The sequence below is a fragment of the Hevea brasiliensis genome, chromosome 11 (assembly GCF_030052815.1).
Source record: "Hevea brasiliensis isolate MT/VB/25A 57/8 chromosome 11, ASM3005281v1, whole genome shotgun sequence".
Classification (NCBI taxonomy): domain Eukaryota; kingdom Viridiplantae; phylum Streptophyta; class Magnoliopsida; order Malpighiales; family Euphorbiaceae; genus Hevea; species Hevea brasiliensis.
In genome coordinates, this window is record NC_079503.1 from 62,851,479 (window position 1) to 62,864,339 (window position 12,861).

Sequence of the window (12,861 nt, forward strand, 5' to 3'; positions counted from 1 at the left end):
ACTGGATATATCAAGAACTCTTCAAACTTGAAAATTTTCTTCATAAAGTACACACCCATAACATATACACAAAGTTTAACAAAGCAACATTCAAAAATGTAAACTTACCTATGGTTGGAGCTTGCTAAACCTTGATTAAACTTCTTGATTTTGGTATCAAGCTCTTCCTTATGATGTGTAGACAATTTTTTATGAAGCTATCTAAGTGATTGGAGTTGAAATGGAGGAGTGGATCAAGCTCATGCAAAAACGGTAATGGAGGATTTTCTTCCTTCTCAAATCGGCATGGATGAATTCATTTGGAGAAGATGAAGTTCCAGCTTGTATTATGGACTTACACCTGCCCCATTATCCTTAGTTTATTCCTTTAGTGGTCCACTTACTCTAATTAATTCATATAATATGTTAAATTCCCACTTATTCCACATTAAACCCTTAATTCTTGCTATTCACTTTAGGTACCACCAAATTAATTTTTCATTTTATTTTCTAAGTGTAATATTATTTATTTTTAATGGAAATTTAGGTCAAAAGACAATTCGGGATGTCAAATGACCATAATGCCCCTGTTCGGGTTACATTCTCGATTTTTCGGTAACACCGGGTTTTGTTCGTTTTTCGATTTCTCACTTTTCTTTGTACTAATTATTTAATTTTTCTTTGATATTTCTAATGATATTTATTCTTCAATAAGGGTCTATTTAAGTCCTCAAAATATTTTCCAGGGTTCCCTGCAGTCCAGGGTTAGTCAACGGTCCACGCCGTGACTTCCCGGTGCGGTCACCCATCGTTAGGGTTCCCGGCTCACTTAACTTGATTACATTTCTTTGCTATTATTTTTCCTTTGTTTTTCTTGTATTTTCTTTTCTTGTATTTCATTATTTTATGTCTTCTCACTCATATCGAAGTGTAATTCTAGGCATCCTAGCTGTCCGGACAACACTGGTCACCGGAGCAGCAGAACGCACTACCGAACTTAGGGGTGTTACAATTCTCCCCCCCTTAAATAAATTTTGTCTCGAAATTTTACCTGGCATTAGTCTCTGAACAGCTGTGGGTGCTGTCTCCTCATATCCTCTTCACGTTCCCAAGTAGCTTCCTGGCCTAAATGATGGTTCCACAAAGACTTTAACGTGTGTATCTGTTTATTCCTCAGCTGCTTCACCTCATAAGCCAGAATTTTTATGGGTTCTTCCTCATATGAGAGGTCTGGATTTACCTCAATCTCTTCAACTGATAGTACATGAGATGGGTCAGATCTGTACCTCCTTAACATGGACACATGGAAGACACTATGTATCCTTGCTAGCTCTGGAGGTAATGCCAACCGATATGCCAAAGGACCCACTCTTTCCAGAACCTCATATGGTCCAATGAAATGAGGACTCAGTTTCCCCTTTCTGCCAAATCTCATAATCCTCTTCCAAGTAGAAACTTTGAGGAATACTTTATCACCCACTGCATATTCAATATCTCTTCTCTTCAGATCAACATAGGACTTCTGACGGTCTGATGCCGCCTTGAGTCTATCTCTAATCAATCTAATCTTTTCCTCTGTCTGCTGAACAATTTCTGGCTCAATCATCTTCCTTTCACCTACTTCATCCCAACATAAGGGAGTTCTGCACTTTCTGCCATACAAAGCTTCATATGGAGGCATCCCAATGCTTGATTGGTAGTTGTTGTTATAAGCAAACTCAATCAAAGGCAAGTGTGTATCCCAACTACCTTCAAATTCAATCACACAAGCCCGTAGCATATCCTCCAATATCTGAATAACCCTTTCAGACTGGCCATCTGTCTGTGGGTGGAATGCTGTGCTAAAGTTCAATCTAATTCCTAGGGCTCTCTGAAGACTACCCCAGAATCTAGAAGTGAACCTAGGATCTCTGTCAGATACAATTGATACTGGCACTCCATGCAATTTTACAATCTCATATATGTACAATCTGGCCAATCTTTCCAGGCTATAATCCATCTGTACTGGCAAAAAGTGAGCAGACTTGGTCAATCTGTCAACTATAACCCATACTGCATCATGACTACTCTCTGTCCTTGGAAGTCCTGTAACAAAATCCATAGTTATTCATTCCCATTTCCACTGCATCGACAAAGGATGTAACAAACCACCGAACTTGATGTTCTACCTTTACTTGTCGACAAGTTAGGCATTTGGAAACAAATTCAGCTATATCTCTCTTCATACCCATCCACCAAGAATGCTCTTTCAAACCCTCTCAGACATTTTAGTTCCACCAGGGTGCATAGCAAATGGAGACTCATGTGCTTCCTTCATAATGATCTGTCTCAATTCAGCATCATTAGGAACGCACATTCTGCCCTGATGTAGTAATAAACCATCATTTCTCACAGAGAATTCAGGTTTTTTGCCCGCCGACTTCTTTCAAGAGCTTCGATATTTTTCATCACTCGAGCGACCATTCTCGATCCGATCAATCAACACCGCAAGACATGCTATGCAATTACTGTCTGTCCCTCATCATCAATCTCTAAACTGGCATGCTGTGCTTTCAATTCATATACCATGGACAAAGGAGAAACTCTGAGACTTGCCATAGTCTTGCGACTTAAGGCGTCAGCCACCACATTTGCTTTCCCTGGCTGATAGTCTATTAAGCAATCATAGTCTTTAATGAGTTCTAACCATCTCCTCTGCCTCAAATTCAATTCCTTCTGGGTGCCCAAATACTTCAAGCTCTTGTGATCTGTGTAAATATAGCATTTCTCCCCATACAAATAGTGTCTTCAGATCTTCAGAGCAAAAACAATAGCTGCTAGCTCCAGATCATGTGTTGGGTAGTCCCTCTCATGCGGTTTCAGCTGGCGTGATGCATAAGCAATGACATTCTGATCTTGCATCAGTACACAGCCTAACCCATTGTGAGAAGCATCACTATAAACTGTGTATTCTTTACCCGAAGTAGGTAAAGTGAGGACTGGAGCTTCAGTCAAACACCTCTTCAACTCATCAAAACTTTACTGACATTTATCTGTCCACTGAAATTTTACATCTTTCTGAAGCAGTTTGGTCAGTGGAGAAGATAACATAGAAAACCCCTTCACAAACCGACGGCAATATCCAACTAAACCCAGAAAACTGTGAATTTCTGTGATGTTCCTGGGCGGCTTCCAATTAAGGATAGCTTCTACCTTGCTGAAATCTACCTTGATCCCTTCAGCTGACACAACATGTCCCAAAAAGGAGATTTCTTTCAGCCAAAATTCACATTTCGACAACTTGGCGTATAGCTGTTTCTCCCTTAAAGTCTGCAGTACAATCCGTAGATGTCTGTCGTGCTCCTCTGCATTCCTTGAATATATCAAAATGTCATCAATAAACACCACCACAAATTGATTAAGACATGGTCTGAAGATAGTGTTCATCATATCCATAAAAGCAGCTAGAGTATTTGTTAACCCGAATGGCATTACTAGAAACTCATAGTGGCCATACCGAGTTCTAAAAGCAGTTTTTTGGAATACTCTGCTCTTGCACCTTCAACTGATAATAACCAGATCGCAAATCAATTTTGGAGAATATAGCTGCACCCTTCAACTGATCAAATAGATCATCAATGCGAGGCAATGGATATCTGTTCTTTATTGTCACCTTATTCAACTGCCGGTAGTCAATGCATAAGCGGAGAGTACCATCCTTCTTCTTAACAAACAACACTGGTGCTCCCCAAGGTGACACACTAGGGCGGATGAAGCCCTTTTCAAGTAGTTCTTGCAACTATATCTTCAACTCCTTCAACTCTGCTGGTGCCATTCTATATGGCGTTATGGAGATTGGTTCCACACCAGGCATAACATTAATTTCAAACTGCACTTTTCTTTTCGGAGGTAATCCTGGCAATTCATCAGGAAACACATCTGGAAAGTCATGTACTGTAGGGATGTCCTTCAATGCTGGACTTCCCACTTGGGTGTCTACCACATGTGCCAAGTAGGCTTCACACCCCTTTCTGATCATTTTTCTGGCTAGTGCAGCCGAAATGATGTTTGATGGCAATAACTGCCTTTCCCCATGTATTACCACATCACTGTACTGAGGAAGGCCAAAAGTGACTGTCTTCAGCCTACAGTCAATCATAGCATGATGCCTAGCTAACCTATCCATGCCCAAGATGATATCATAATCTCTGAAGGGCATTTCAATGAGATCAGACAAAAAAGTGTGTCCTTGGATCACCAAAGGACAATCTCTATACATTCTATTAACTCTGACCTCCTGTCCTATCGGACTTGTTACTAGCACCTCAAAGTCCATTATTGTACATGGAACAGCAATGCAATCAATGATGCTAGCACTCACATAAGAATGGGTAGAGCCCGGATCAAATAACACAAACACATTTTGGTTAAAAGTTGAGAAGGTACCAGCCACAACATCAGATGTCTCGGCCTCTTCCCTCTATCTCATTGCATACATTCTGATTGGAGCACTGTCTTGCTCTGATTGTTTCATTGTGCCTTGGCTACCTGCTGGGCTACCTCTACCCCTGCCTCTACCTCTGCTGGGTGGTTGTGAACTTCTAGTGACAGGGCTCTGAACTGACCCTTCTGCAGTAGTAGGAGGTGGTCCAACTCTGCGACTACTGGTGTAATCCTTGGCAAAGTGTCTGGTGCCTCCATAGTTATAACAGGCTCCAATAGCCTTGTAGCAGATCCCACCATGATTTCTTCCACAAGTTTCACATTGGCGGGGAGGGTAGGAACTTCTGGTACTCTTCTGACCAGATAGGGGAGGTCTCTGTCCTGAATATCTTCCCCTACCAGACTTCTTGCCACCTCTGCCATGTCCCCCATGGTTCTTCCTCTTTCTAGTAGGACCACTGGAACTCTGTTCTACTGATTTTCCCTCTTTCTCTGTCTTCTCTGATCTCTTTTTCTCAGGAGCAACTTCAGACTCTATTCTTTCTAACTCTAGAGCTTGAGAAATAAGTTCAAAGAAGTTAGTGTGTTTGAAGCCGACTACTTGTAATCTGATACTGGGCTTCAAGCCAGTTTCAAACCTCTTGCATCTCTCCCTGCTGGTAGCAAGTAAACTCACTGCATAATGGCTCAAAGTGGAAAATTCTCTTTCATACTCACCACTAATCGCCTCTGCTTTGGACTTAGGAATTCTTGTAGCTTCGGTCTACATAAGCATCGTGACATATTTCATCAATTCCCTGAGAAAGTCATTCCAGGTTAGCACTGCAGGTTCTACCAGACTGTGGGGAATGGTTTTCCACCAGTCATAAGCATCCCCCTATAACAAAGACACTGAGTATTCAAATCTGAGCTCCTCTGTGCAATGCAGTTTCTTGAATACCCTATCCATCCTCTCTAACTATCGCTCACCTTCTAGAGGATCTATCCCTTTGAACTCAGAGCCCCATATATCATCAATTTATCATAATGCCTGCTACGAGACTATGGTTGTACCACTGGTGTCTGTATTGTGACATGAGTAGCTACATAGCCAGCCATTTGATGGAACATTGCACCATCTCACGAGCGAATCGAGCAGAAATCATGCAGATCGCAGGGTGCAACCAACCACTGACATTATGTAGGCCTGGGGCATCCCCTTGCACCTCAGCCTCTATAGATTGATTGACTAAACGATCACCCTCTTCCATAGTCAATGTGAGGATTTTAGATCTCCTGAACAAATAACACAAGGAGATTTCCTCCCGTTAGTGCATATTTATAATGTAATGTACTGTATGTATCAAACAATGATATTGAGCAGTTGTATTATGAAGAAAAAATATTCAAGTAACAAGTGAAAACAAATTTTAAAAACTTTGCTCTGATACCACTAAAACATGTCACACCCTATCCCTCTGTAAGGCATAACATGATCCCGTAGTATACTTAATGAATTACCAACTCCGTCTACTGATAACCCATTAAATACACTACAAGGGATTTTAAAAACTTTTCTTACTTCTTTTACAGTGGTGAGCACTATTTACAGGTGTTAAAAACCTTTTTGAACTGAAGTGATAGAACTAACACATTTGAATTATTTGGAATTTTTATAGAAATTTCGGCAGAGTGCCATCTGAATTTTGGATAAAACAGTTCTTTAGAAAACCTGTAAAAAGCACTTCAATATATTTCCAAGTCTCAACTTCAACATTTTTCTCAACACAACATATTTCTCAAGTTAAATTCACAGTAATTTTTCAAGGACTGAGATAAAGAAATATAATACAATTTTTACAATCCAAAATAACTCATAATTATTTTACAACTTCAAGGTACAATTTGAATTTACAACTGCTCAAAACCAAAAACAATATGTACATACAATGGTCATACATTACAGTACAAATACAAAATGTGGTATACTCATTATACCCGGTAATCTCTCGCTGGAGGTACTAGCAGCCTAGTCTGCTGCCCTGTCTATCTGTCTACCTGCGATAGCAATAAAAAGCTATCGCTGAGACAATGTCTCAGTGGTGCACAACATTAACCAAATTCATCTTTAAATCACAATTCATCAATCATACAAATAGTGGGTACTTAAAACCATAGTTAATTTCAAGACAGTAATTGTCAACAAGAATTTAAACTCCATTTCTCAATATCACAATAAATTTTAATAAGTCAGATCATGGTTGAATTCAAAAGACAGTATATGTCAATAAGAGTTTAAATTCATTTCACCATCTCACAATACATATCAATAAATCACACACAGCTTAATCATGTTCAAAAGTTCAATTCATCCCAAAAGCCGATGGCTAATGAGGTATTCAATTCGTCCCAAAAGTCGGTGACTAATGAGGAATAACATAGCTAGCTAGCAAAAATATGAGTACTCATCCAATTCATCCTCAGCAGGCACACACCTCAACACTTCAACCAGAGAGGGAATTCAATTCGTCCTACTAGACAAGCTAGCGAGGAATATAATCAATATACATGATAGCTGTGGTTTTAAACCATTTCCAATGCTTTTCAATCAATAAATATCCATCAATATCATTCAAAAAATTTCTCACAATTTCAAACCATTTACAGTGCTTTTCAAGCAATAAATATCCATTCAAACACATTTCCACAATTTAAAACAATAATGTACAAATAGTCATAATTCATTTCAATTGAAAAATTCAAAAGAAATAGTTGTTGTGCACAAACCTCTGATAACTGTCTCTCGGTCTGGACTCAGTGTTTCCTTCCCTTTTCCTGAGTCTTTGGTAACTGAGAAACACAATTTGAAGTGTTTCAGTACTAAGTTAAACTGTCTCTAACGATAATGTTCGATAAGTAATTCACTGAAGGCTATTATTTGCTCAATCACCTAATATACCGACCCTCGATGCGTTTTAGGTAAATTAGGTTTTTGTGTCATTAATATGTCACATTCGATAGGGTTTTAGGGTTGGTACATTTTACCAAACTCATTTCCTTGTTTAGTGCATTTTAATGCAACTTGCTAGATTCCAGGATACTAGTTTGACCTAGCCGAACGACCTAGTTCCCTCGGTTTTCGGGTTTCGGTTAAAACTACAAACTTGTAGATCTATGTCTTATGGAATGCGGGGGAAAATTTTAGGTCATTCTGATTTAAGTAGACCAAGTTATGGTCATTATACTATTGCTGTCAAATGGCATCAAATTAGGTCATTTTAGGTCAATTTGGTCAACTTTGGTTCGGCCAGTTTTTGGACCCGAACTTGTGCAAGCTGTTTGACTTGCTTCTGGTCATTTCTGGGCTTTGGTGTCTTCATAAGACTTGTAGGTATGGGTCTTAACTATACATGGTTAAAATTTCAGGTCAATTGGACCTGTTTTGAGTGAGTTATGGCCTAAAAACTAACTGCTGCCCAATTGGTCAGTTTTCAGGTTTCAATTGCACTTAATCCGAATTGGTCATTTTTCATGTCACTTTGCAAGCAGAATTTTGGTATGCTTTCTTAATGAAAGTTGGCACATTTTGTGCCTAGTTTCACCTCCAATTGGTCTCATACCAATTGAGGTTACACATTTAAAGTTATAGGCTAAAATGCATACTGCCCTTAATTACCTTGCTTAAACATACATCAATGACACATTTACCTTACTATATGTCCACTTCCCTTACCAATTCTGTTTTGGTACATTACCAAAACCATATACCACTTCACTTTAAAGTCACTTTGGGCAGATTACACACATCCTCAATACACCAAATAAACTCAAATTTACAAAGTCTAAGTACAATCACATATACACATAAACATTACTCATTCTTACATACACTTTACACAACCAATCTATATACATATCCATCAATCCTCAATGTCAATATTCTGCCAATAACTTCATGAACTCATACATTTATCAAAGTGTCCCAAGGCTGCAAAGCTTCACCATGCCAAAGTGTCCATAATTCACAACTACAATCCCCATTGTACAATCACCACATATACATGGAATTTAACTACTAGGACATTAAATCACCCTATTCATCATAATTTCTCATCAAATATATGTAAAATAAATCATTAAATACACAACTCCATGGCTGTCCAAACTGGATATATCAAGAACTCTTCAAACTTGAAAATTTTCTTCACAAAGTACACACCCATAACATGTACACAAAGTTTAACAAAGCAACATTCAAAAATGTAAACTTACCTATGGTTGGAGCTTGCTAAACCTTGATTAAACTTCTTGATTTTGGTATCAAGCTCTTCCTTATGATGTGTAGACAATTTTTTATGAAGCTATCTAAGTGATTGGAGTTGAAATGGAGGAGTGGATCAAGCTCATGCAAAAACGGCAATGGAGGATTTTCTTCCTTCTCAAATCGGCATGGATGAATTCATTTGGAGAAGATGAAGTTTCAGCTTGTATTATGGACTTACATCTGCCCCATTATCCTTAGTTTATTCCTTTAGTGGTCCACTTACTCTAATTAATTCATATAATATGTTAAATTCCCACTTATTCCACATTAAATCCTTAATTCTTGCTATTCACTTTAGGTACCACCAAATTAATTTTTCATTTTATTTTCTAAGTGTAATATTATTTATTTTTAATGGACATTTAGGTCAAAAGAAAATTCGGGATGTCAAATGACCATAATGCCCCTGTTCAGGTTACATTCCCGATTTTTTGGTAACACCGGGTTTTGTCCGTTTTTCAATTTCTCACTTTTCTTTGTACTAATTATTTAATTTTTCTTTGATATTTCTAATGATATTTATTCATCAATAAGGGTCTATTTAAGTCCTAAAAATGTTTTCCAGGGTTCCCTGCAGTCCAGGGTTAGTCAACGGTCCACGCCGTGACTTCCCGGTGCGGTCACCCATCGTTAGGTTTTCCGGCTCGCTTAACTTGATCACATTTCTTTGCTATTATTTTTCCTTTGTTTTTCTTGTATTTTCTTTTCTTGTATTTCATTATTTTATGTCTTCTCACTCATATCGAAGTGTAATTCTAGGCATCCTAGCTGTCCGGACAACACTGGTCACCGGAGCAGCAGAACGCACTACCGAACTTAGGGGTGTTACAAGTTATCACCTATTTAAATATGATTTAATTAATTAATTAAAGAGTTTAATTGATTAATTAAATAAGTTTGGTTTGCAATTAAATTGCAAAGTCCCTAGCATGACTTGAAACCAAATCTAGATTATTAGATGTATAGTATAAGTTAAATTTATATTTAAAGTGTTTAATATGAATTTAATTATTGAGAAATTAATTAATAGAGATCAATTAATTAATTTATATTTGATATAAATTAGAAGAAAAAAAAATAATTATTTTGGGTTAAGAACTCAAAATTAAGGCACATGGGATTACACATAAGCTTGCCAAATGTTTTTTAATCATGTAAGATGATTAAAATCAAGATTAAATATAGGTTTGACACTTGGCACAATGTGATTGGGTCACTTAAACCTAGAATTAATCAAAGGGTGACATGTGGCAAGGGTTTAATGTGTTAACCTAGCTATTTAAGTATTGTTATGAAAAGAAAAGCAACCAGCAGCCACTCCTCTCCTTTGTCATGCCATTTTGAGGCTCTTCATCTATTCTTCTTCATCTCTCATCAATTCAAAGAGATTAGCCATCAATCTCTTGAATTAAGAACACTAGAAATTGTTTCTAGTGTCCTGTTTACATCTTTAATCTCTTAAAAGGCAGAACTTGAATTTCTAATTAATAGAAAAAGCTTTAGAAGCTATTCAAGGGCTTCCATAGGTGTTCTTGGTGTGGACAAACTAGAGGGACAACATCTGGTGTCCTGAAGACAAATCTCAAAGGCGTAGACACGCTGCAGTGCATCAAGAGGTTAGTGTAATCGTTCTTGATTTAATTTAGGGTTCTAAAATTAATCTGAATAATTTTAAAATCTTAAATGGCAAATACAGATCCAAAAACATATTAAAAGAGTTTTAATATGTTGTTTATCATTGAAATCAAATAGATAAAAATAAATCTTGCATGATGCATGTGACCCTAGGTGAAAATTTTTGAATTCAATGGTATAAACTTGTGTTTTTCACGCTTCCGTTCCTTCAATTGGTATCAGAGCCACTATATTTGCCATTTAGATTGTTTATTATATGATTTAATTGTGTGATTTGATCATGAGATGATTGATCCATTGCTGGTTGGATCAAGAGGTGTGGCGGCATGCTTGATGAACTCCAACATGGTGCGCATGGCTTTGGAAGATCATGGTGCGCATGGTTGTTATTAAATTCTGCAATTGTTGCATGATGAAAGGTTCATCATATGACTAATTAAAATGTTTAATTAAGATTTTTAATCACACAATTAAATTATGATTCAAATCAAAAATTTTAAAAATTGTTTGAATGTGATTCAAATCTGAATTTTAAAAGTTGTTTGAATGTGATTCAAATCTGAATTTTTAAAGTTGTTTGAATCATATTTAAATCTGATTTTTTAAAATTGATTGAATAAAATTCAGATCTAATTTTTAAAAAAATGTTTGAATGTGATTCAAATCTGATTTTTTAAAAAATGTTTGAATGTGATTCAAATCTAAATTTTTGAAGTTGTTTAAATGTGATTCAAATCTGAATTTTTAAATTTGTTTGAATGAGATTCAAATCTGAATTTTTAAATTTATTTGAATCATATTCAAATCTGGATTTTTAAGTTGAATATGAGATATTCAATTTAATTTAAGTATGTATGTTTTATTTAATTGTTAAATAGTGATATGCATGATGGATGATCATGGAGTATAAAAGACCAATGTGATTGGATTTATTTCTTTTATGTTTTCTTTGGGATTGTAAATTAATTAATTAATTTTAATTTATTTTGGGCATGTATTATTAAGTTTGTAATAATTTTTGGGTTGTAATTTCATTTATTTAAGTTCTTGTAAATTCGCCTTGGTATGCCAAGGATTACTATGTAATATTGGATTGCAAGAAGTTCAAGGAGGTCAAGAGCATTGGTGGGACCATTGGGAGGAATTCAAGATCAAGTGTTAATTATGTACTCCTTCAGCAACTCTTGTAAAATGAATGAATGAAATGCACCTAGGAATGCCCTGATTCAATTCTTGGTGGCTCAGAATTGAATCCCTTAGAAAGTCCATGATCATACCATATTTATTGCTTATCCATGAATGCATGAGATGTATGGGAATGTATGCTATTATATGATATATGCATGCTAATTGGATAATGTGCAAAGTGAGACCTTAATAGTAATTAGAATGACCATAAAATCTTCCAAACAAATGATTAAGTTGGAAATGCTATAATTAAAGTAATTATAACATAGGCCCTCCATTAGGGCAATTATTTTAAGAAATTTTAAATAGTTTCATAAGATGCAATTAATTTAAGAGATTTTCTTAAGAATAATTGTTAAGCATGAGATGTTGTAAATATGTAAGTGGTTTGGTGGCCAATATTGGATGTACCTGAGGACATTAAAATTATTTGCATAATTACTGACTCAATGGGATCAACTTAACTAATGCAAGATAAGTCAATAATGGATGTACCTGAGATTTTGAGCATTAGGGGCTAGGTAAAGGATTGAACCTCACATGAGATGTGATGGCAAGGAGTTGCTCACTTATAGTTTATTGTAATTCCAATAATGGATGTACCTGAGGATGATCAATAGAATTATAAGAATTCAATCACCCACTAGAAATCCATCCAACTAGGATTTCCGTTTTCTACTTTGGAAGTGTAGGATTCGCTAAGTTAGTGGGAGGACCAATTTGATTAAAAAACCATAATCATTTTGGTTAATTACATGGTACATTTACTAATTAATTTGGTTATTTTCTGCTGTTAATTTTCTGATAAAAATGAGCACAGAACAACCACCACCATCCAATATCCTTGCAAGCATACTTGATCGCAATAGGTTGACAGGACCTAATCTGTCTGATTGGCTAAGAAATTTGAAACTTGTCCTGAACCTTGAACATATAGGATATGTTCTAGATTCAAATGTTCCTGGTCCCTTACCTCCAGAGGCCACACAAGGGGAACATGAAACTTTGGATAAGTGGAAGGAGCATGATATGAGAGCTAAGTGTAACATGCTTGCTTTCATGAGTAATGACTTACAAAAGCAGCATCAGAACATGTTGAGTGCGAGTGAGATCCTCCTTCACCTACAAGAGTTGTATGGTGAGCACAGCAGGAATGCTAGGTATGAGATATCTAGACAGCTGTTCCGTATGAGGATGTCTGAGGGACAGAATGTTGGGGATCATGTCCACAAGATGATTCGGCTGATTAAGCAGTTGGAACATCTTGACTTCAACATGGATTTCCAACTACAGACGGATTTGATCCTTCAGTCCCTTCCTGAGTCTTTTGAGAA